This window comes from Dendrobates tinctorius, unplaced genomic scaffold, assembly GCF_039654945.1.
Source record: "Dendrobates tinctorius isolate UK_male_01 unplaced genomic scaffold, ASM3965494v1 ptg000287l, whole genome shotgun sequence".
Classification (NCBI taxonomy): domain Eukaryota; kingdom Metazoa; phylum Chordata; class Amphibia; order Anura; family Dendrobatidae; genus Dendrobates; species Dendrobates tinctorius.
This window is the reverse complement of record NW_027361954.1, coordinates 618326-641079: the sequence shown is the minus strand read 5'-3', so window position 1 is coordinate 641079 and position 22754 is coordinate 618326. Positions and strand designations below refer to the sequence as shown.

Sequence of the window (22754 nt, the reverse complement as noted above, 5' to 3'; positions counted from 1 at the left end):
CAGAACTCTACTTGTAAATAGTTCACCATCTTGCTCAGGAATTGCACCATGGACATTGACGCATGGACTAATCATCATTAGGACTATTTTTCAGCTTTGGTTTTTGTAATTTTTCATTTTTTTAAAAATCTTGTTATATCTATAATTGTTTATATGTTTACATGTTTTCCCTTCAGTCCAGGAGTACTGACTTGCACTAGGGGGGAATGTGGCATCCCCAGGAGTATGGTCGCCACAGTGGCATTACCTTCCTCCTAGGGAGTGTGATGTCGTGCTTGGAAGCAATAAAGGATCACTCTGACAGTTAATCACAACACACAACACAGTTCTCATTCCAGCCCAGCAGAGGGAGCTCTGAACCCAAAACTGGGGGAAGAGCTGCTCTCTGAGGTCCAGGAAGGGGAAATTAGGAGTTTGTATGAGGAGGGCAATGTGTGTGGACATGAGGAGAAGAGCTGGGGGATTAAGCAGAGAGTTCAGGCTCATTCCCAGTTATAGCGCATTATATGGAGTCCGGTATCCAAGGCTGTATGGACACTGATGGTCCTGCAACAGAAACCGGAGGAATAGGAAGCTGTAAATGCTCTATTCCACATAAGACTCGGAGGCACAACAGCGACGTGTGAGGCAGAAGAGAAAGGCTACAGCTGTCTGTCATACGAGGGAGTTCTAAAGAGAATAAGCAAGTGGAACTTCAGTGTAACACAGTACTGCAAGTACCTAAAACTAAGCGCTAGGAAGGAGACTACACAACCCATCTGCCTAGAGAGATTCCTAAGTTGCTTCCAGGCTAGCCAGCTCCTGTGCCATCTGTAATCTGGACCCTGGACTGCATTTGCCAAGCAAAGTAAAGGTAAAGAAACTGCACCCTGTTGTGTCCTTGCCTTCTTCCTGCAAACTCTCCAGCACTGCTACATCTCTGTGCCAAACACTACACCCTCTTCCTCAACACCTACCCTCTTCATCTGCTCTGGCATGGCACTACAGCCCTGACTGTAGAGGGCCACCCCATCTTTGCTGCACCCCACCATCTGTCCCAAAGGATCTGTCTGCAGCGTCGGCTTAACACCTTCATTGCCGAACACCACAAGTGGCGTCACAAATCATTCACTCATAAACTTTATTCCATCACTTCATCCCTTTTACATGGGTGACCAGGGCCACGAACCGGTTCACCGCTGCTGTGACATTCCCCTCTGAGAGACCAGCCTGGTACCGAGTACCCAACAGCCCTGGGAGGGCGACCCACATGGCTGTTCTGCCATGCGCTAGTATAGGCTATACTTGCTATGTGTGAATGGTGATGGATGTATGATTCTGGTGACTGACTCATTTGAAACTCCTTCCCTCTGATATTACGCATGGTGATATGGTATTAGTTTAGCAGTCAGCGCCAATCAGAGGCAAGCCTTAAGCCACTGTGCACACCGCACCGCTATGCTAGCGTCCGATATCGTGCTTGCTATCTGGCTTTGTCGTCGAGCAGCAGTGTCCTACGTCGCGCTGCAGTTGCAGCCCTTCTTCGCGTTCGCAGCAGCGATGCCACAAACACGGTAGGTCTAGAGGGACGCAGCTTCTCTGTCTTGGGTCCTGCTCCTGTGACCAGATACCGAGTGTGCATTTACCTGAAGCCTGTGTCACTAACAGGTTCAGCATTTTGTATGCTATCTGAAGCCTGTGTCAATAACAGGTTCAGTGTTTTGTATGTTTTTGTTGCGGCACCTCTGTGTGTGAACAGAGCCTGCTCTGCGCACTTCGGGTGACGTTGAACCCATGTGTATCATACCGCCATATTGCTCCTCTGTCATCACTCAGGTTGTTACACCTACTGCGCGGTGGACCCTGAGCAGCGAACGCACTTTATTATTTATTTTTATTTAGTGTGTTCCACCGTTCCTAACATTATACTAGCGCCAGGGTCTGGCTAGTGATGGCAGAACAGCAGCAACTCTTACAGTGTATTCGGCAGCTTGAGGGCCGGCTGGCCACTCTTGAGGGGGCTCTCTCAGCTGCACAATCCACCGAAGCTGCTGTAAAGGCAATCACAGACGCAGTTTCCCGTATGTCCACGTCCTCCCCCGCGCTGACAGTTACCCGCCTCCCGTTGCCTGATAAATTTTATGGCGATGGCGCCTCCTGTAGGGGTTTCATCAGCCAGTGCTCCATTCAGCTGGAATTACTGGCTGCGCGATTCCCTACGCAACGGGCCAAGGTGTGGTTTATTGTTTCCCTGCTGTCGGGCAAAGCGTTGGTGTGGGCTACGCCACTATGGAAGCGTGGTGACCCAGAAGTCCGGACCGCTGCTCACTTTCTAACAGCTATTAAGCAGGTCTTCCTCGGTCCACAGGTCACGCACGATACCTCTCTTCAGCTTCTTGCTTTGACTCAGGGTGCTCTCTCGGTTAGTCAGTATGCCGTCCGTTTTCGGACACTTGCTTCCGAGTTGGAGTGGTCCGATAAAGCCCTCATCTCTGTGTTTTGGAGAGGTTTGGTGGAGCACATTAAAGATGCTCTTTCCACTAGAGACGTTCCTGCCAGTTTGGAAGAACTGATTGCCATTTCCACCCGCATTGACCTCTGTTTTTTGGAGCGCGGTATGGAGCGTGCTCAATCCAAACGGAAGGTTACTCCGGCTCCCAATTTTTTTGAGCCTCTGGAACTACCCGAGCCAGAGGTTCCACCCCCAGAGCCCATGGAGGTGTCTCGCACCGTTCTCCAGGCGTGTCTGGCACAAGACTCCAGTCGTGGTCTTATTTGTCAACACGCGGTGTCTCAAAACAACAGTGCCCCGCAAAGGCCAAATTCTGTACCGCCGGGTAAGGCCCTTGTTCCTCCCCACCTTCGGCCAAAGGTTCTTGCCTGGGCACACTCATCCTGGAGAGGTGGTCACTGTGGCTATATGCAGACCACAAAACTCCTGGCAGGGTCTTACTGGTGGCCGCACAGGGCTCAGGATGTTAAAAAATATATTCGGGCCTGCGCCTTTTGTGCTCGGAATAGCTTCCTTACGCGAAGATCGGAGACGCCTGCCACACGGTGGCGTTCCACTGCGTTCCACTGTAACTTCCGCTCCCGCTGTCTCCCACGGGCCCCTTTTCAGACCTGGCGATCTTGCCACCCCTGAGGCCTTCCACATGTCCCGGGCCTCTCTGTCATCTACCGGGACATCAGACTTGCCTGCGGACGAGTCTGAGGCCTTATACCTCTTACGGGCACAAGTAGGTGGATCGTAAGGCTCAGGGAGGGGGTGCCCTAGGAGGGGGGTAATGTTAGGAGTCGGATTTCTGCGTTTACTCAGCAGGGATACAGATCCTCACATTCTGCACTCTCCTCCTATATTTCCACTGCAGAGGAGATTGCCTTGCAGCAAATCTCTCCTGAGGCTAAGTCCTTCTGTCCTCTTACTGGGCATGCTCATGGAACACATGGCTGTTCCGCCATGCGCTAGTATAGGCTATACTTGCTATGTGTGAATGGTGATGGATGTATGATTCTGGTGACTGACTCATTTGAAACCCCTTCCCTCTGATATTACGCATGGTGATAGGGTATTAGTTTAGCAGTCTGCGCCAGTCAGTGGCAAGCCTTAAGCTACTGTGCACACCGCACCGCTATGCTAGCTTCTGACATTGCGCTTGCTATCTGGCTTTGTCGTCGAGCGGCAGTGTCCTACGCTGTGCTGCAGTTGCAGCCCTTCTTGGCGTTCGCAGCAGCGACGCCGCACACATGGTAGGTCTAGAGGGACGCAGCTTCTCTGTCTTGGGTCCTGCTCCTGTGACCAGATACCGTGTGTGACCAGATACCTGATGGCATTGGCATGTCGAGAACCGGGTAACGACCGTGGCAAATGGCCGTCGCTTACCGGGCCCTCGACGTGCCAATTGGCATGGAAGGGGAGATTTTTCGGAGGGTGAGGGCACGGGCGCACCCCCCCCCCCCACACACACACACAAACACATTTCAGGGCCCCCTCTTCTCGCTGGCACTTTGTTAGTGGAGAATATCATTCATTTTGCCTAAAACAAAAGTAAAACGCCACATTAAATCGAAAACCACTAACGCAACGTGGAAAAAAAACACGCCATTGTTTTCTGGGTGAAATTCTAGAAGCCGATCAGGGGACCCCGAAAGCGCAAAAAGAACCAGCCCTCCTAAAGTATGATCTGCCTGGATCAGCCTTCTGGGGCCTCAGACCCCACAACTCCCGAGGGGAAGGTGCCAGCAACCCCAAATTTTGCACACACGTTCTTCAGACTGCTACCTAAAATTGGGTACCTCAATGGGGCCCCTGAACACAGACAAATTGGCAATCAGGGGGTCATAGCGTGCTCCCCCCGGCTAAAATCATCATCTGTCTACATGCTATAAAGGGTAAAAAAATTCCAGGGGAGTACTTCACGGCCCCAGGACCTGTTATCAAGCCCAGAGCAGGTCCTAAGCTTTCCAACGCCACCTCGTGCGCCCCGCTAGCATGCCCAGAAGCCGATCAGGGGACCCCGAAAGCGCAAAAAGAACCAGCCCTCATAAAGAATGATCTGCCTGGATCAGCTTTCTGGGGCCTCAGACCCCACAACTCCCGAGGGGATGGTGCCAGCAACCCCAAATTTTGCACACACGTTCTTCAGACTGCTACCTAAAATGGGGTACCTCAATGGGGCCCCTGAACACAGATAAATTGGCAATCAGGGGGTCATAGCGTGCTCCCCCCGGCTAAAATCATCATCTGTCTACATGCTATAAAGGGTAAAAATATTCCAGGGGAGTACTTCACGGCCCCAGGACCTGTTATCAAGCCCAGAGTAGGTCCTAAGCTTTCCAACGCCACCTCGTGCGCCCCGCTAGCATGCCCAGAAGCCGATCAGGGGACCCCGAAAGCTCAAAAAGAACCAGCCCTCCTAAAGAATGATCTGCCTGGATCAGCTTTCTGGGGCCTCAGACCCCACAACTCCCGAGGGGAAGGTGCCAGCAACCCCAAATTTTGCACACACGTTCTTCAGACTGCTACCTAAAAGGGGGCACCTCAATGTGGCCCCTGAACACAGAGGAATTGGCAATCAGGGGGTCATAGCGTGCTCCCACCGGCTAAAATCATCATCTGTCTACATGCTATAAAGGGTAAAAAAATTCCAGGGGAGTACTTCACGGCCCCAGGACCTGTTATCAAGCCCAGAGCAGGTCCTAAGCTTTCCAACGCCACCTCGTGCGCCCCGCTAGCATGCCCAGAAGCCGATCAGGGGACCCCGAAAGCGCAAAAAGAACCAGCCCTCCTAAAGTATGATCTGCCTGGATCAGCTTTCTGGGGCCTCAGACCCCACAACTCCCGAGGGGAAGGTGCCAGCAACCCCAAATTTTTCACACACGTTCTTCAGACTGCTACCTAAAAGGGGCTACCTCAATGGGGCCCCTGAACACAGAGAAATTGGCAATCAGGGGGTCATAGCGTGCTCCCCCCGGCTAAAATCATCATCTGTCTACGTGCTATAAAGGGTAAAAAAATTCCAGGGGAGTACTTCACGGCCCCAGGACCTGTTATCAAGCCCAGAGCAGGTCCTAAGCTTTCCAACGTCACCTCGTGCGCCCCGCTTGCATGCGCAGAAGCCGATGAGGGGACCCCGAAAGCGCAAAAAGAACCAGCCCTCCTAAAGTATGATCTGCCTGGATCAGCTTTCTGGGGCCTCAGACCCCACAACTCCCGAGGGGAAGGTGCCAGCAACCCCAAATTTTGCACACACGTTCTTCAGACTGCTACCTAAAAGGGGCTACCTCAATGGGGCCCCTGAACACAGAGAAATTGGCAATCAGGGGGTCATAGCGTGCTCCCCCCGGCTAAAATCATCATCTGTCTACATGCTATAAAGGGTAAAAAAATTCCAGGGGAGTACTTCACGGCCCCAGGATCTGTTATCAAGCCCAGAGCAGGTCCTAAGCTTTCCAACGCCACCTCGTGCGCCCCGCTAGCATGCCCAGAAGCCGATCAGGGGACCCCGAAAGCTCAAAAAGAACCAGCCCTCCTAAAGAATGATCTGTCTGGATCAGCTTTCTGGGGCCTCAGACCCCACAACTCCAGAGGGGAAGGTGCCAGCAACCCCAAATTTTGCACACACGTTCTTCAGACTGCTACCTAAAAGGGGCTACCTCAATGGGGCCCCTGAACACAGAGGAATTGGCAATCAGGGGGTCATAGCGTGCTCCCCCCCGGCTAAAATCATCATCTGTCTACATGCTATAAAGGGTAAAAAAATTCCAGGGGAGTACTTCACGGCCCCAGGACCTGTTATCAAGCCCAGAGCAGGTCCTAAGCTTTCCAACGCCACCTCGTGCGCCCCGCTAGCATGCCCAGAAGCCGATCAGGGGACCCCGAAAGCTCAAAAAGAACCAGCCCTCCTAAAGAATGATCTGCCTGGATCAGCTTTCTGGGGCCTCAGACCCCACAACTCCCGAGGGGAAGGTGCCAGCAACCCCAAATTTTGCACACACGTTCTTCAGACTGCTACCTAAAAGGGGCTACCTCAATGGGGCCCCTGAACACAGAGGAATTGGCAATCAGGGGGTCATAGCGTGCTCCCCCCGGCTAAAATCATCATCTGTCTACATGCGCCAGACATTACTCGCTCCCAGGGTGGACTGCTGAGAGTCTCCTCTGCGAAAAAGACACCAAAACTGGGTTGCTGTGACTTGTGGTTCAAGAGAAACAGACCCAGAACCGCAAGCTCCCCCCCACGTTCCATCCAAAGGATAGTATCGAGATCCCGGTAACACACGTGGTATAGCCACGTTTCCTACCCAGACCTCGACTTGCCTGATGGCATTAGCATGTAGAGAACCGGGTAACGACCGAGGCAAATGGCCGTCGCTTACCGGGCCCTCGACGTGCCAATTGGCATGGAAGGGGAGATTTTTCGGAGGGTGAGGGCACGGGCGCACCCCCCCCCCACACACACACACACACACATTTCAGGGCCCCCTCTTCTCGCTGGCACTTTGTTAGTGGAGAATATCATTCAATTTGCCTAAAACAAAAGTAAAACGCCACATTAAATCGAAAACCACTAACGCAACGTGGAAAAAAAACACGCCATTGTTTTCTGGGTGAAATTCTCTATTCGATTGACATATCGCACGCCAGGGGGAAAATGTTTCGCACCCCCCGCTCCCTGTCAAAATGGCCGACGTTTTCATCTTTTTGCTGGGTAGCTCCGTAGCCTAAGCGCACAGTGACGAGCCACTTTGGGGGATGAAAACCGAGGGAATTCCCCAGATTTCAAGACCCGTTTCGTCCGGCTGCGACTTGCGGTTCCGGAGAACCTAGGCCCTGGCTCTGAGGACCACCACTCCCGTGCCGTAAGCGCCAGACATTAGTCGCTCCCAGGGTGGACAGCCGAGAGTCTCCTCTACAAAAAACGTAACCAATGATATGAACCGTTTTCACAGGAAGTAAGATTATTAAAAGTCATACAACTTAGTCTCTACATGTAGTGTATATATATATATATATATAAAATTTTTTTTTTTTTTTTAGGTTTCATCTCCCCATAGTCACCAGCCAGATGGTTAGAAAAGTGCTTGAATCCTGGACTCTCTCAAGATGTACTGACGTGCAACAACGTCTGGTCGCCAGGTATTTGGCACATTCAAATCTTACAGCGGACAGGAACTACCGGGAAAAGAACATGGATGACATTTGCCATGGACAAAGCCTACTGATGGAAGCACGGAAGTCAGCGAGTCAAGAAGCCACAGCCAGCACTTCAAGGTATTTTATTGTGAAATGAAAATAATACATGCTTTGAAATAAACTTGACAAAGACTTCTTTTTTTCTTCTTTTTGATTCCCCTAAAGGGTTGCAGAAGAGAACACCAGGGGAAGAAGAGACCAGACAGCTGCAGTCCACAGTTCCCAGATACCAGAACTGATTCCCAAAGAACTGGAGAGTGAGCATGAAGAGACTTCGAGTGCAAGGTGAAAATACCTTTACTCCAATACCATGGTGCCAAGCTAATGGATGCACTCATTACCAGCTTTTAATACTAATGTATTCATTTCAGGGCACATGTACCTTCCCCGTCCTTTCTCATGCAGACACGTTCCATGAGGCAGAACCAGAAAAGGAGCTCTTCAAGGTAATTATTGAACACTTCTATTTATATTAAATTCTTACTGTACTTGTCAGGGACTAGCCACACCAGCCACTGAGTTTGAAACTGTAGATAATTCTATTGTATGGAACTTTAAAAACTATTCTATGGATAGGGGATAACATTGGAAGAAAAAAAAAATCCTGCCACCGGCGCTCACCCTTTAATGTGATAGCCAGGACTCATGGAAAAACCTTAAAGCATAGTAACACTTTGCAGCATTTCTGTGAAGCATTACTGTACTTTGGCTGAGTGCCAGTATTCTAGAAGTGTGGATTTTTTTATGCATATCTTTCAGTTGTAACATCATTCCTTTTTCCTTCTAAGCACTAAAGAAACAAGTACATCGCAGATGAGGAGATGGAATATGAACCCTGTGGTCATGCTGAAGAGACTCCGAAGTTAAAGTTCATTTTTGTTTGCGTTTTAGGTGGGTACTCTAGCAACAGAAAAACAGCTTCCAGAAATATGTGATATTGAGGCTCAGCTCTATTGAGTTCAATGGAGCTGAGCATCATGACTTCACTTAACGCCAGTTTGGAAGTGGCAGTTTTTTGCAAGGAGGCAGCTGTTCTTCTAATACTATAGTTCACCTTTAATTGAGTCTATTCTAACTTTTTTTTTTCTCTTTTGCAGGTGAAATTTAGTCTTTTAAATAATGTGCATGTTGCTGCTCTGCAATGTTTTTGTTTATTAAACTAATGGTTTTTATTCTAGTGTATTGTTAAAGCGTAACTAAACTTTTTATATATATATATATTCAGGGGGGGGTCTTCAAACTTGTGGCCCATCCACACATGCATATTGTTATCAAGTGTTTTGTGTGATTTCTGCAAATGTGGAATGCACACAAAATCCGTGTGTATCCTGCAATAAGTGTGCAGAAGGAGGTAAGTAATTAACCCTTGATGCCCCATCCACCTGTAACATCTGTGCTGGTATATCAGATAAGATGTTACAGGGTTAAAACACAGAAGTGACAGATCTGTCACTTCTCTGTGTGCAAAATTCACAGTAAATATGCAGGTGACTACATTGCATATTTACTGCAACGTGTACCAGTTTTATGTGCAAGAACCATCCATACGCATGTGTGGCTCAGCCCTTGGAATCCCCTGTTTCTTTCCAATGTGTGTGTGTAATATATATATATATATATATATATATATATATATATATATATATATATATATATATATATATATAGAAACAGGGGATTCCAAGGGCTGATCCACACATGCGTATGGATGGTTCTTGCACGTAAAACTGGTACACGTTGCAGTAAATATGCAATGTAGTCACCTGCATATTTACTGTGAATTTCGCACACAGAGAAGTGACAGATCTGTCACAGTATATATATATATATATATATAAAAATTTGTACGCTTTTAAGGCCTAGGGCTATCAGCAATGATGAAAAAAACCTGTCAATTGCTCTGGCATCATGGCCAAAGTGAGGACTATGCACAGGGATCTGAGCTGATAAATTTAAGGCCCATCCCTTGACAATGTCACTGGATTAATTGCCTGAGTAAATGCACTCTTATTTGAATTATATTTTTAACAGTTTGAGCTTTCGTTTTAATTCAATAAAATATTATTTAAGCTGGCTATGTTGTAGTTGTGTGTGGGCTATAGAAGACTTGTTTAATGGTATTAGGGTTTGTAAAGCCATCTTTGTACTCATGGCCTTCAGGTACTCTGTACTTTTATAGCACCTCTCACTCCCTACTAGTCATTAAGTACTTTAGCTTGCTTGTAGCTGTATTCACATAGCTGTGAGTTAGTTGCCTGAAAGACAAGGCATGAGCCCTAGTGCATGCACTGTCTGATTATCCAGGACCATTCTACTTTCATCTCCTTTTTCTGGCCTGTGACAGAAAAACACATATGAGAATAACCTCATCAGATACAATGGGTACAATTGCATTCTGTAACCTCTGGTCACACGGACACCTCATCATTATTCATTGTGCAAGTGTCAAGCTCCTAAAATTCACAGTAGAAAAAGTCCACAGGGTATGCTGACATGTACATATCATATTCATATCACCACTATACTATAGAAAAGGGAACAAAACCAAAGCAAACGTCATGTTATTTAGAGAAACAAACATAAAACTATATTTGGTCTTATTCCTGTGCTTTACAGCAATGGCATAGCTTCCTTTCTCCATCTTCATTATTGCCAATTTGTGAAACCGTATCCAAACTGGGGAGAGAAAAAAATTTGATCAATATTGCACAGTGCAACATTATACATAGTGACAGTCTGGTATGGCACCTCGGCAACATTGTCACCCACAAAATATTATACATTATATACTGTAATCAAAGATGCTTTTAGGCCATGTGCACACGATGCATTTTTCCCGCAGAACCGCACAGTGATTTACAGTAGCATGTAAATCTATGGAAAAAAAAAAATCTGTGCAGACGCTGCAGAAAGTGGGTGTGCGGTTTTCAAACAACTGCATGTGACTTCTTTTGTGCGGTTTTCTATCTCCCCATTCTCAAAAACCGCAGGGGGAAAACCGCACTGAAAAACCGCATCAAAACTGCACTAAAAAAGGAAGAAATCCGCAGGAAAAATGCAGCTCATTTGACCTGCGGATTTCGTGAATTCTGCGCAGAAAAATCCGCAGGAGGATTTTCCCCGTGTGCACATAGCCTTAGGCTGCGAGTCAGGTCACAATAGTAGCAGATAGGAAAGGAGATAACAAGTTAAGGGCTGTAGAAAACTTTGCTATGTGGAGTTTGCTCATTTTATTTTATAAAAATGTAATGTCTACCCCTCCGCATAGCAATGTTTTCTACACACCAACTCTTATCTCCTTTGTTATATGGGAGGTTCTGAGATGTCTGTGCCTGCAATCAGAAGGGTTGAATGTAGACAACCTGGCTGTGGAGATGTGCAAGTTTTTTTTCCAACTGATTTTATTTTATTTTTTCTTCACTACCTCCCCTACCACCTCCCACCCCAGTCAGTGAACAACTTTAATGGATCCTGTACTGATAGGCTGTGTACCTTCAGAGCAAAATACTTGTTTTCTGCCCAAGATTGCTGATCTAGAAGTTGCTCAGTGTTCATTGATTTAAAAAAAAAAAAAAAAAAAAGTGACAAAGGGCTGGCTTTACACACCTGAATGACACCGCTGCTCAATGAGGCTTCTTGCAGGACCTTCAATGATGTTGGAGATCAAATGATCTCTGATGCTGTTGAAGGTCCTGAAGTACTGCAGGATGCCTCGGTCAGCATTCGGGTGAGCGTTTAACCCTTTTATCATATACCGGAGTGCTATTTGGTGAAGTGTCATGCATCGTGGTGTAGTACAAACCTCTTCACAGTGCTAATGCAGTGCAGACAAAAGACTGGAACTGTTCCCCAGCCAGTGTGCTAATGAAATACTGGCGATAGCATGTACTCAGCCAAACAAAACAACACTGCATGATCTGAGTGACTGAGGGAATATCATTTAGTGTCCGGTGTGTGGTCGTGCACAATTGGAACGATAGTCGCTCATCACCGACTACTGAGCGACAGTTGCTTAATAGTTGTGTGTAAAGTCACATTGACAATCGAGGTGCTAGATGGGCGTAATAGCCTGATAAATCATCCCGCGTAAAAGTAATTTAACAGGACTCCGTACCTTGGGTTTCAACTGGTATGCTTCATCCTGATGTTCCAGGGCATCGTTTATCAGTTTTAACATTCTGTACCGACGCCAACCTCTGACCTACAGAGAGAGTAATGTGGTTAAGAGGATGGAGAACAAATGGGAACGTGGATGAATATGTGAGCAGAACATTACCTGTATGGTAAACACCTCCACCTCCCTGGAACGCTTCACTTTTTCACCATTACATCAGAAATAGCTGAAACCGAATATGAAATGCTATTAAATATTGCATGTGACACCACAGCCTCATGTTCTTTTATGATTCAACCCACCTCTTTTTTGGGAAACATGGACCAATGATTCTTCATAATTGTAGTGTGCAAAATCCTACAAAAAATAAAGACATCTTAGGCTGTGTGCACACGCTGCGGATTTTGCTGCGGTTCCGCAGCGGTTTTGGCCGCTGTGGACCCGCAGCAGTTTTTGCTGCGGTGTACAGTACCATGATTCCCTATGGGAATCAAAAACCGCAGTGCAGACGGTGCGGAATTTTCCTCGCGGATTATCTGCGGTTTTCAATCCGCAGAAAGAATTGACATGTCAATTCTTTCTGCGGATTCTCCTGCGGTTTGCCATCTCCTCCATTGAGGAGATGAAAAACCGCAGGGCAAAACCGCAGAGCAATCCGCAGGTCTTTTGACCTGCGGTTTCACCTGCGGATTTTACAAAATCCGCGCGGATGAATCCGCACATAATCCGCAGCATGTGCACATAGTTAAGGACAAGGAATCTGGGTCAATTCGAATTGTACTTCAGAGCATGTGCCATTTTGAAGCCTCTCTGTAAAAAATGCTATAAATTATAGGAAGCATGCTCATCAACACATGTACTATTTGCCAGTGCGCTTTTCCTACTATGCCATTCATTTAGGACTTCTGGTAATTTGTAGGTGAAAAAATTGTCAAAGTCCTAAATTAATGGGATTCATCATAGGGAGCTAAGCGATTATATCTCCGTGGCTGATGCACACAGAATCTAGATCTTTAACAGGGTGAGTACAGAGTCTCCCACAAATTTTAAGACCCTCACTGCCCTGCAGTGACTTGAATTCCAGAGAAATTTGCCCAAAACGGACCACCCTTATCCACTTTCCAATGCATATCTATGAGAAAAAAAATGCCCAAAATCTGGGGTCACTGCTCTGCCTTCATAAGCCCTGGACACTAGCGCTTTTAGGGGAAGAAAGCCCAGGCACTGCACTTCAAATAGACACCAAAACCGGGTTGCTGATTTATGTACTTACAGTTTGTCTCTCAGCCATCTTTCTTCGTAGGCAGTTTGAAAGCAAGTAAAGACATGCCCCATATTCAAATCCTCACCTCAACTTCCTCCTCATCATGATTGGCTGTGCTGTCACTACTCAAGTTTAAGAACACACCCCTTAAAGAAATAGAAAAATAAATATTGAGTTAAACAATAAAAGGATTCGAACCCTAGTCACTGCAAGAAAAAGGCAGCTCCACGTCTTCTTGTGCCACCTAGGTACAAGAGGAAGTGTAACCACCTAATCAAAGTGGTATCTCCGTTCCATTTAAATTACTATATCGAGATCCGGGTAACAGCCGCATACACGCCCCGTTCGTTAACCAGGCCTTGACCATCCAATTTGCATTGAACCTTGGGTGCCGGAGGTCTTGGTCTCATTTCTCTGGAACCACAATTTGCAGCCACATGCTTTTGGTGTCTATTTGAAGGGCACACCTTGGGATTTCTTCCCGTAAAAGGGCTAGCATCAGACCATTGAACCCTCGAAGTTTTGGCATGTTTTTCTTGTAGACATGCATTGGAAATCGATCATATCTCCGTGGCGGTGGCAGTCGGCCACTAGATCTTTCGGAGGGTGAGGGCACGGTGCCCCCCCACACATTTCAGGGCCCCCTCTTCTCGCTGGCACTTTTGGAGAATATCATTCATTTTGCCTAAAACAAAAGTAAAACGCCACATTAAATCGAAAACCACTAACGCAACGTGGAAAAAAAGCACGCCATTGTTTTCTGGGTGAAATTCTCTATTCGATTGACATATCACATGCCAGGGGGAAAATGTTTCGCACCCCCCGCTCCCTGTCAAAATGGCCGACGTTTTCATCTTTTTGCTGGGTAGCTCCGCAGCCTAAGCGCACAGTGACGAGCCACTTTGGGGGATGAAAACCGAGGGAATTCCCCAGATTTTAAGACCCGTTTCGCCCGGCTGCGACTTGCGGTTCCGGAGAACCTAGGCCCTGGCTCTGAGGACCACCACTCCCGTGCCGTAAGCGCCAGACATTAGTCGCTCCCAGGGTGGACTGCTGAGAGTCTCCGCTACGAAAAAGACACCAAAACTGGGTTGCTGTGACTTGTGGTTCAAGAGAAACAGACCCAGAACCGCGAGCTCCCCCCACGTTCCATCCAAAGGATAGTATCGAGAGCCCGGTAACACACGTAGTATATTCACGTTTCATATTGGAATATTGTCCAGGATGCCTCCTACAAACAGAGACATCACTTGTCCCCCTGCTGCCCAGGGAATTTGATTTCTGGGGTCAGTGCATGGCTGTCCATTGATAAAAAAGGATCCTGGTGGTGCAGGCTTGAGGGGGAACAAATGCCCAACAGAGCAGCACACAGCCCCAATAAATGTTCCATCACATCAGTCTGGTAATTAGCTTTCAAATGACACCCAAGTGGCCCCTCTGGCTTTACCAGAAGTCGCACCAGGGGCCCAATATCTGATTTGGACAGCAGATTTGAAAAGACATTTTGAGGCCTTGGGTCGGTTTTGAGCTTCTGAAACCTCACAATTACCCAGCAGAAGGTACCAGGCCAACCAAACTTGGCAGGAATATTGTCCAGGATGCCTCCTTCAAACAGAGACATCACTTGTCCCCCTGCTGCCCAGGGAATTTGAATTCAGGGGTCAGAGGATGGCTGTCCACTGATGAAAAGGATTCAGGTGGTGAAGGCCTGAGGGGGAACAAATGCCCAACAGAGCAGCACACAGCCCCAATAAATGTTCCCTCACATCAGTCTGGTAGTTAGCTTTCAAATGACACCCCAGTGGTCCCTCTGGCTTTAACAGAGGTCGCACCAGGTGCCCAATATCTGATTTGGACAGCAGATTTGAAAAGACATTTTGAGGTCTTGGGTCGGTTTTGAGGTTCTGAAACCCCACAACTACCCAGCAGAAGGTACCAGGCCAACCAAACTTGGCAGGAAAATTGTCCAGGATGCCTCCTACAAACAGAGACATCACTTGTCCCCCTGCTGCCCAGGGAATTTGAATTCTGGGGTCAGAGCATGGCTGTCCATTGATGAAAAGGATCCTGGTGGTGCAGGCTTGAGGGGGCACAAATGCCTAACAGAGCAGCACACAGCCCCAATAAATGTTCCCTCACATCAGTCTGGTAATTAGCTTTAAAATGACACCCCAGTGGCCCCTCTGGCTTTACCAGAAGTCGCACCAGGGGCCCAATATCTGATTTGGACAGCAGATTTGAAAAGACATTTTGAGGCCTTGGGTCGGTTTTGAGGTTCTGAAACCCCACAACTACCCAGCAGAAGGTACCAGGCCAACCAAACTTGGTAGGAAATCAAATTCGATGGGGAGCAGGGGGAAAAGTGATGTCTCTGTGAGGCATCCTGTCAAAATCAGATATTGGGCCCCTGGTGCGACTTCTGGTAAAGCCAGAGGGGCCACTGGGGTGTTAATTGAAAGCAAATTACCACACAAATGTGAGGGAACATTTATTGGGGCTGTGTGCTGCTCTGTTGGGCATTTGTGCCCCCTCAAGCCTGCACCACCAGGACCATTTTTATCCATGGACAGCCATGCTCTGACCCCCTGAAATCAAATTCCATGGGGAGCAGGGGGACAAGTCATGTCTCTGTATGTAGGTGGCATCCTGGACAATATTACTGCCAAGTTTGGTTGGCCTGGTACCTTCTGCTGGGTAGTTGTGGGGTTTCAGAACCTCAAAACCGACCCAAGGCCTCAAAATGTCTTTTCAAATCTGCTGTCCAAATCAGATATTGGGCCCCTGGTGCGACATCTGGTAAAGCCAGAGGGGCCATTGGGGTGTGGTTTGAAAGCTAATTACCAGACTGATGTGAGGGAACATTTATTGGGGCTGTGTGCTGCTCTGTTGGGCATTTGTTCCCCCTCAAGCTTGCACCACCAGGATCCTTTTCATCAATGGACAGCCATGCACTGACCCCTGAATTCAAATTCCCTGGGCAGCAGGGGGACAAGTTATGACTCTGTTTGAAGGAGGCATCCTGGAGAATATTCCTGCCAAGTTTGGTTGGCCTGGTACCTTCTGCTTGGTAGTTGTGGGGTTTCAGAACCTCAAAACCGACCCAAGGCCTCAAAATGTCTTTTCAAATCTGCTGTCCAAATCAGATATTGGGCCCCTGGTGCGACTTCTGGTAAAGCCAGAGGGGCCACTGGGGTGTCATTTGAAATCTAATTACCAGACTGATGTGGGGAAATATTTATTGGGGCTGTGTGCTGCTCTGTTGGGCATTTGTTCCCCCTCAAGCCTGCACCATTAGCCGGCTCTCACTGTTGAATGTGACATACTGAGGATGAGAGCTGGCTAGCCTAAGCGCACAGTGACGAGCCACTTTGGGGGATGAAAACCGAGGGAATTCCCCAGATTTTAAGACCCGTTTCGCCCGGCTGCGACTTGCGGTTCCGGAGAACCTAGGCCCTGGCTCTGAGGACCACCACTCCCGTGCCGTAAGAGCCAGACATTAGTCGCTCCCAGGGTGGACAGCTGAGAGTCTCCACTACGAAAAAGACACCAAAACTGGGTTGCTGTGACTTGTGGTTCAAGAGAAACAGACCCAGAACCGCGAGCTCCCCCCCACGTTCCATCCACAGGATAGTATCTAGATCCCGGTAACATACGTGGTATAGCCACGTTTCTTACCCAGACCTCGACTTGCCTGATGGCATTGGCATGTCGAGAACCGGGTAACGACCGTGGCAAATGGCCGTCGCTTACCGGGCCCTCGACGTGCCAATTGGCATGGAAGGGGAGATTTTTCGGAGGGTGAGGGCACGGCGCCCCCCCACATTTTAGGGACCACTCTTATCACAGGCACTGAGTGAGACTGCCAGGGACTCTGCGGCACTGCCAGGGACTCTGCGGCACTGCCAGGGACTCTGCGGCACTGCCAGGGACTCTGCGGCACTGCCAGGGACTCTGCGGCACTGCCAGGGGGCCCGGGGGCAGGTTGTCAGGGGCTGCAGGAGCCCGGGGGCAGGTTGTCAGGGGCTGCAGGAGCCCGGGGGCAGGTTGTCAGGGGCTGCAGGAGCCCGGGGGCAGGTTGTCAGGGGCTGCAGGAGGCTGTGGCAGGCCGCAATGCTGTGTAGGACGCTGTGTGGTGCTGGAGAGTGCTACAGAGCCACACAGCTCTCTGGTGTCATGACAGGTGACTGTATATACATGTATACACATACATGAATGTACGTGTCATGACAGCTACTTTGACGATACGTACATGGATTTTTACTTACCCAAACAAAGGATGAAGAGGCTAGCTGGTCCACATTATGATGGAGGCCGGAGAGCATCGTCCCTCCATCGTGATGTCGTCCAGCAGGGAAATTTGTTGTCCTTGCCACATGGAGCCAGTTCAGTCTCTGAGATGCCTTGTTAACTAGTTGAAAAAAAAAAGGAAATTATTGAATTTTAAAATTATTTTTATTCTAAATCCTATTAATTCTATTAATACATTAAATATGAATCTTCATCCATGAGTGTATGGTTCCAGCAGACACAGCGCGCGGTGGCGGCTTCCTCAAGTGTTACCTGTGGGTTATGCTCTGTTAGCTAATGACAAACAGGGAAAGAAAAAAAAATGAATTATCGAATTATTGTATTTTACTATTATTTCTATTCTAAGCCCTGCTAGTGTTCACAGCAGTGATAACACAGCCCCCTGCATGTCAGCTCACCCTCCCACCCACCGGGACAGCCTGTATCCCCGCCGTGCCCCCCACAGCTGACCCCATATACTGTGCTGAGCATCCCCTCCCTCCACCCCAACTGGACAGCCTGTATCCCTGCCGTGCCCCCCACAGCTGACCCCATACTCTGTGCTGAGCTACCCCTCCCTCCAACCCACCGGGACAGCCTGTATCCCTGCCATGCCCCACACGGCTGACCCCATACACTGTGCTGAGCTTCCCCTCCCCCCACCCCACCGGGACAGCCTGTATCCCTGCCATGCCCCACACAGCTGACCCCATACACTGTGCTGAGCTTCCCCTCCCCCCACCCCACCGGGACAGCCTGTATCCCTGCCATGCCCCACACAGCTGACCCCATACACTGTGCTGAGCTTCCCCTTCCTCCACCCCACCGGGACAGCCTGTATCCCTGTCATGCCCCACACAGCTGACCCCATACACTGTGCTGAGCTTCCCCTCACCCCACCGGGACAGCCTGTATCCCCGCCATGCCCCACACAGCTGACCCCATACACTGTGCTGAGCTTCCCCTCCCTCCACCGGGACAGCCTGTATCCCTGCCATGCCCCACACAGCTGACCCCATACACTGTGCTGAGCTTCCCCTTCCTCCACCCCACCGGGACAGCCTGTATCCCTGCCATGCCCCACACAGCTGACCCCATACACTGTGCTGAGCTTCCCCTCACCCCACCGGGACAGCCTGTATCGCTGCCATGCCCCACACAGCTGACCCCATACACTGTGCTGAGCTTCCCCTCCCCCCACTCCACCGGGACAGCCTGTATCCCCGCCATGCCCCACACAGCTGACCCCATACACTGTGCTGAGCTTCCCCTCCCCCCACCGGGACAGCCTGTATCCCTGCCATGCCCCACACAGCTGACCCCATACACTGTGCTGAGCTTCCCCTCACCCCACCGGGACAGCCTGTATCCCTGCCATGCCCCACACAGCTGACCCCATACACTGTGCTGAGCTTCCCCTCCCTCCACCCCACCGGGACAGCCTGTATCCCTGCCATGCCCCACACAGCTGACCCCATACACTGTGCTGAGCTTCCCCTCCCTCCACCCCACCGGGACAGCCTGTATCCCTGCCATGCCCCACACAGCTGACCCCATACACTGTGCTGAGCTTCCCCTCCCCCCACCCCACCGGGACAGCCTGTATCCCTGCCATGCCCCACACAGCTGACCCCATACACTGTGCTGAGCTTCCCCTCCCTCCACCCCACCGGGACAGCCTGTATCCCTGCCATGCCCCACACAGCTGACCCCATACACTGTGCTGAGCTTCCCCTCCCCCCACCCCACCGGGACAGCCTGTATCCCTGCCATGCCCCACACAGCTGACCCCATACACTGTGCTGAGCTTCCCCTCCCTCCACCCCACCGGGACAGCCTGTATCCCTGCCATGCCCCACACAGCTGACCCCATACACTGTGCTGAGCTTCCCCTCCCCACCCCACCGGGACAGCCTGTATCCCTGCCATGCCCCACACAGCTGACCCCATACACTGTGCTGAGCTTCCCCTCCCCCCACCCCACCGGGACAGCCTGTATCCCTGCCATGCCCCACACAGCTGACCCCATACACTGTGCTGAGCTTCCCCTCCCTCCACCCCACCGGGACAGCCTGTATCCCTGCCATGCCCCACACAGCTGACCCCATACACTGTGCTGAGCTTCCCCTCCCTCCACCCCACCGGGACAGCCTGTATCCCTGCCATGCCCCACACAGCTGACCCCATACAGTAGCTATGTATTGGTGGTGCCCATAGGGGTGTACATACTTACCAGCAGGCGGCTTCCAAGCTTTAAATTTCCCACAGCACACAGAGCCCGGCGAGATGGACAGTGACCCGGCCTCACAGGACGCTGGCCCCGCCCAGCGGCCACACTGTGCAGAGAACAGGGAATTGAGTGACAAGCTGCCCGGCCGCGTCACACATCTCCCCGCCCCTCCCACTCCACTGCCCTATGTCACACACAGGCTCACAGAGCGCTGACACCCGACCTTCCTCCTCCGGACGCACACCACTGACTCCCACCCCGGCCAGACAGCATTGCACAAGTGGGATGAATGGGATGAATGTCTGGCGACAAAAGGAAATAGCCCCGCCCCCATACCCGCCCACCGGCCACACAGTGCAGAGAACAGGGGATTGAGTGACAAGCTGCCCGGCCGCGTCACACATCTCCCTACCCCTACCACTCCACTGCCCTATGTTACACTCAGTCTGGCAGACCTGCCCCCGGTCTCCTGCAGCCCCTGACAACCTGCCCCCGGTCTCCTGCAGCCCCTGACAACCTGCCCCCGGTGTCCTGCAGCCCCTGACAACCTGCCCCCGGTCTCCTGCAGCCCCTGACAACCTGCCCCCGGTCTCCTGCAGCCCCTGACAACCTGCCCCCGGTCTCCTGCAGCCCCTGACAACCTGCCCCCGGTGTCCTGCAGCCCCTAACAACCTGCCCCCGGTCTCCTGCAGCCCCTGACAACCTGCCCCCGGTGTCCTGCAGCCCCTGACAACCTGCCCCCGGTCTCCTGCAGCCCCTGACAACCTGCCCCCGGTGTCCTGCAGCCTCTGACAACCTGCCCCCGGTCTCCTGCAGCCCCTGACAACCTGCCCCCGGTCTCCTGCAGCCTCTGACAACCTGCCCCCGGTCTCCTGCAGCCCCTGACAACCTGCCCCCGGTCTCCTGCAGCCCCCTGACAACCTGCCCCCGGTCTCCTGCAGCCTCTGACAACCTGCCCCCTGTCTCCTGCAGCCCCTGACAACCTGCCCCCGGTCTCCTGCAGTCCCCTGACAACCTGCCCCCGGTCTCCTGCAGCCCCTGACAACCTGCCCCCGGTCTCCTGCAGCCCCTGACAACCTGCCCCCGGTCTCCTGCAGCCTCTGACAACCTGCCCCCGGTCTCCTGCAGCCCCCTGACAACCTGCCCCCGGTCTCCTGCAGCCTCTGACAACCTGCCCCCGGGTTCCTGCAGCCGGTTCCTTCAAAAAAGCTATTTAAAAATGTCATTTAAGGCAAAGCTTTACTGAAAGACATTAGCATTCTATTAAATAAGGCAATCCTGCCACCTTGTGGTCTCTGATTAAAAAAAAAATACAATGATGACACCTGGTGTTCATTGCGGTACTGCAGACCAATGTCAAAATTGAGCGCCCGGTAAACTGCGTGAAATGGGCGTGAAAAGGGGCCGGCGGTTGAGTGCCTGGTAAGGGACGGAAATTTTCGTGTTCTACGATTTGCGCCAAATTTGTACCGGCGGGCCGTCGGGCACTCGGGAACGCGTTGGCACCAAAAGCTACCTCAAAGCTACGTAGCGGGCTAAACACGCACCTCAGCAAAAAAGATCCCACCAGAGTCAAGCTGTTGAGTATGGTGAAGCCTACAGAGAACCTGATGCTGAAGAGCTGGAGAGTGTGGAGTTCTCTTAAGTTCTAGAGAGTAGAAAGGTACCTAAGGGTGACCGGGCAGAGCCTCAAGAGAGGTTGAAGGTGTCGAGTATGAAAGCTGCCAACTCCACGCAGCTGGATCAGGTGCGTCACCTGGAGTCCGAGCTCTCGGTAGTCAAGGCTCAGCTCAGAGAGAAGGATGCGCAGGAGCAGAAGCTGCTCCATACCCTCCACTCCACCGAGGAGAAGCTGTGCTCTGCTTGGCAGGAGAATGCAGAAAACGTGTCTCAGCTGGAAATGACCTGCTGGAACAAAGTGCAGGAGTTCCAGGACCTCGCCAAAGAGTTGTCTCGGGAGTAGGAAAAAGTGACAGATTTACAAGCCGAAGTAAAGCATTTGAAGGAACAAAAATCTGACAAAAACTCAGTTTTTGAGTCTGGGAGCAAGAACAGTGATTCTTCAGAGAGCCCAGCAGAGACCCTAGAGGCAGTCGAAGGTAATGGATGGAAGACCCAAGAGAAAGCTAAACCTGGTGATGAAGGAACAGATAGAACTCTCAAGCAGCAGAGTTTGGGTGGGCAAGCTGGCCCATCTGAAAATATAATTAAAGAAGTTATGGTGCGACACATGCTGGCCAAAAGAGAACAGGATCATGAAATAAAGATGCTTAAAGAGACGGTAAAAGAGCATGTCGAACGAGAAAGGGTCCTGGGCACAGAGTGGATGAGCTGGAGAAGGAAGTCTCTGAGCTCAGAGGTCACCTGTCAAAGTGTCAAACCGTGAACAAGGCCACATTTGAAGATATGGTGGTGCTCAGAGAAGCATTAGGAGGACTTCTACAAGAGAAGGAGTTGGTGGTCGCAGACTTACAGCGGCAGTGCCAGAGTGGTAATGAGGCAAAGCTGTAAAGGCCCATCTTGGCAAAGGGTCTTGAAGAGGGTAAAGCTCAGGGAGAGTTTGCACTAAGAGCTGGACAAGACAATCAGCCAGTCATGGCAGATGTCTTGATGGAAATGTCCTAGGCAAAACAGGAGCCGTCCGTCCGTGAAGAGAATAGCACTTTGAAATTCAAGTGAGTTGTTGAGGTACCCGAGGACCTGAGAGAGGCATGTGCCAGGCAGTCTGTGCTTGAAGAATTCAAGAAGGCTGTGGGGGCGTGTAAGGTGTACTGGCCCCCAGAAGCTAAACAGTTACTGGTACTGTCCACAAATGATGTCACAGCGAGGAGAGTAGCTATCCTGAGTGGAGATGTGTGCGTGCAACGTGGATGTTTCGATTGAGGAATGAAGACGCTGCTAGGCAGCTGGAGCATATGAGGAAAGCTCAGAGTCTTCTGCCTATTCCTATGGTGGAAAAAGTCATTGGAAGAAATGGTTGAGCCATGCAAGAGATGGTGGATAAGTCTGGAGTGGTGAGATTAAGAATTCCAGGTGACCATGAAGACCAGAAACCCAGAGAAAAGGGTATGATTCGATTCTTCGTCTTGGGTACGATGGAGAGTCTCGGAGCTATACTCTGTTGGAGTATCGAATGGTTTTTTAGAATCATAGAATCATAGAATGGTAGAGTTGGAAGGGACCT

The 22754-nt window shown here is 50.4% G+C and overlaps 1 long non-coding RNA gene across 2 annotated transcripts; it reads right to left on the bottom strand.

Moving 5' to 3' along the window:
- Window positions 1-9454: 9454 nt before the first annotated feature.
- Window positions 9455-19875, bottom strand: LOC141072820 (uncharacterized). Of its 2 annotated transcripts, XR_012226867.1 has the most exons (8): window positions 19768-19875; window positions 19574-19676; window positions 17319-17461; window positions 13063-13199; window positions 12092-12146; window positions 11952-12015; window positions 11790-11876; window positions 9455-10351 (listed from the first exon to the last, which is right to left on the bottom strand). It is a non-coding gene; the product is annotated as an uncharacterized lncRNA (long non-coding RNA). The 2 variants fall into 2 exon arrangements; XR_012226866.1 differs by having other exon boundaries at window positions 19574-19837.
- Window positions 19876-22754: the final 2879 nt, after the last annotated feature.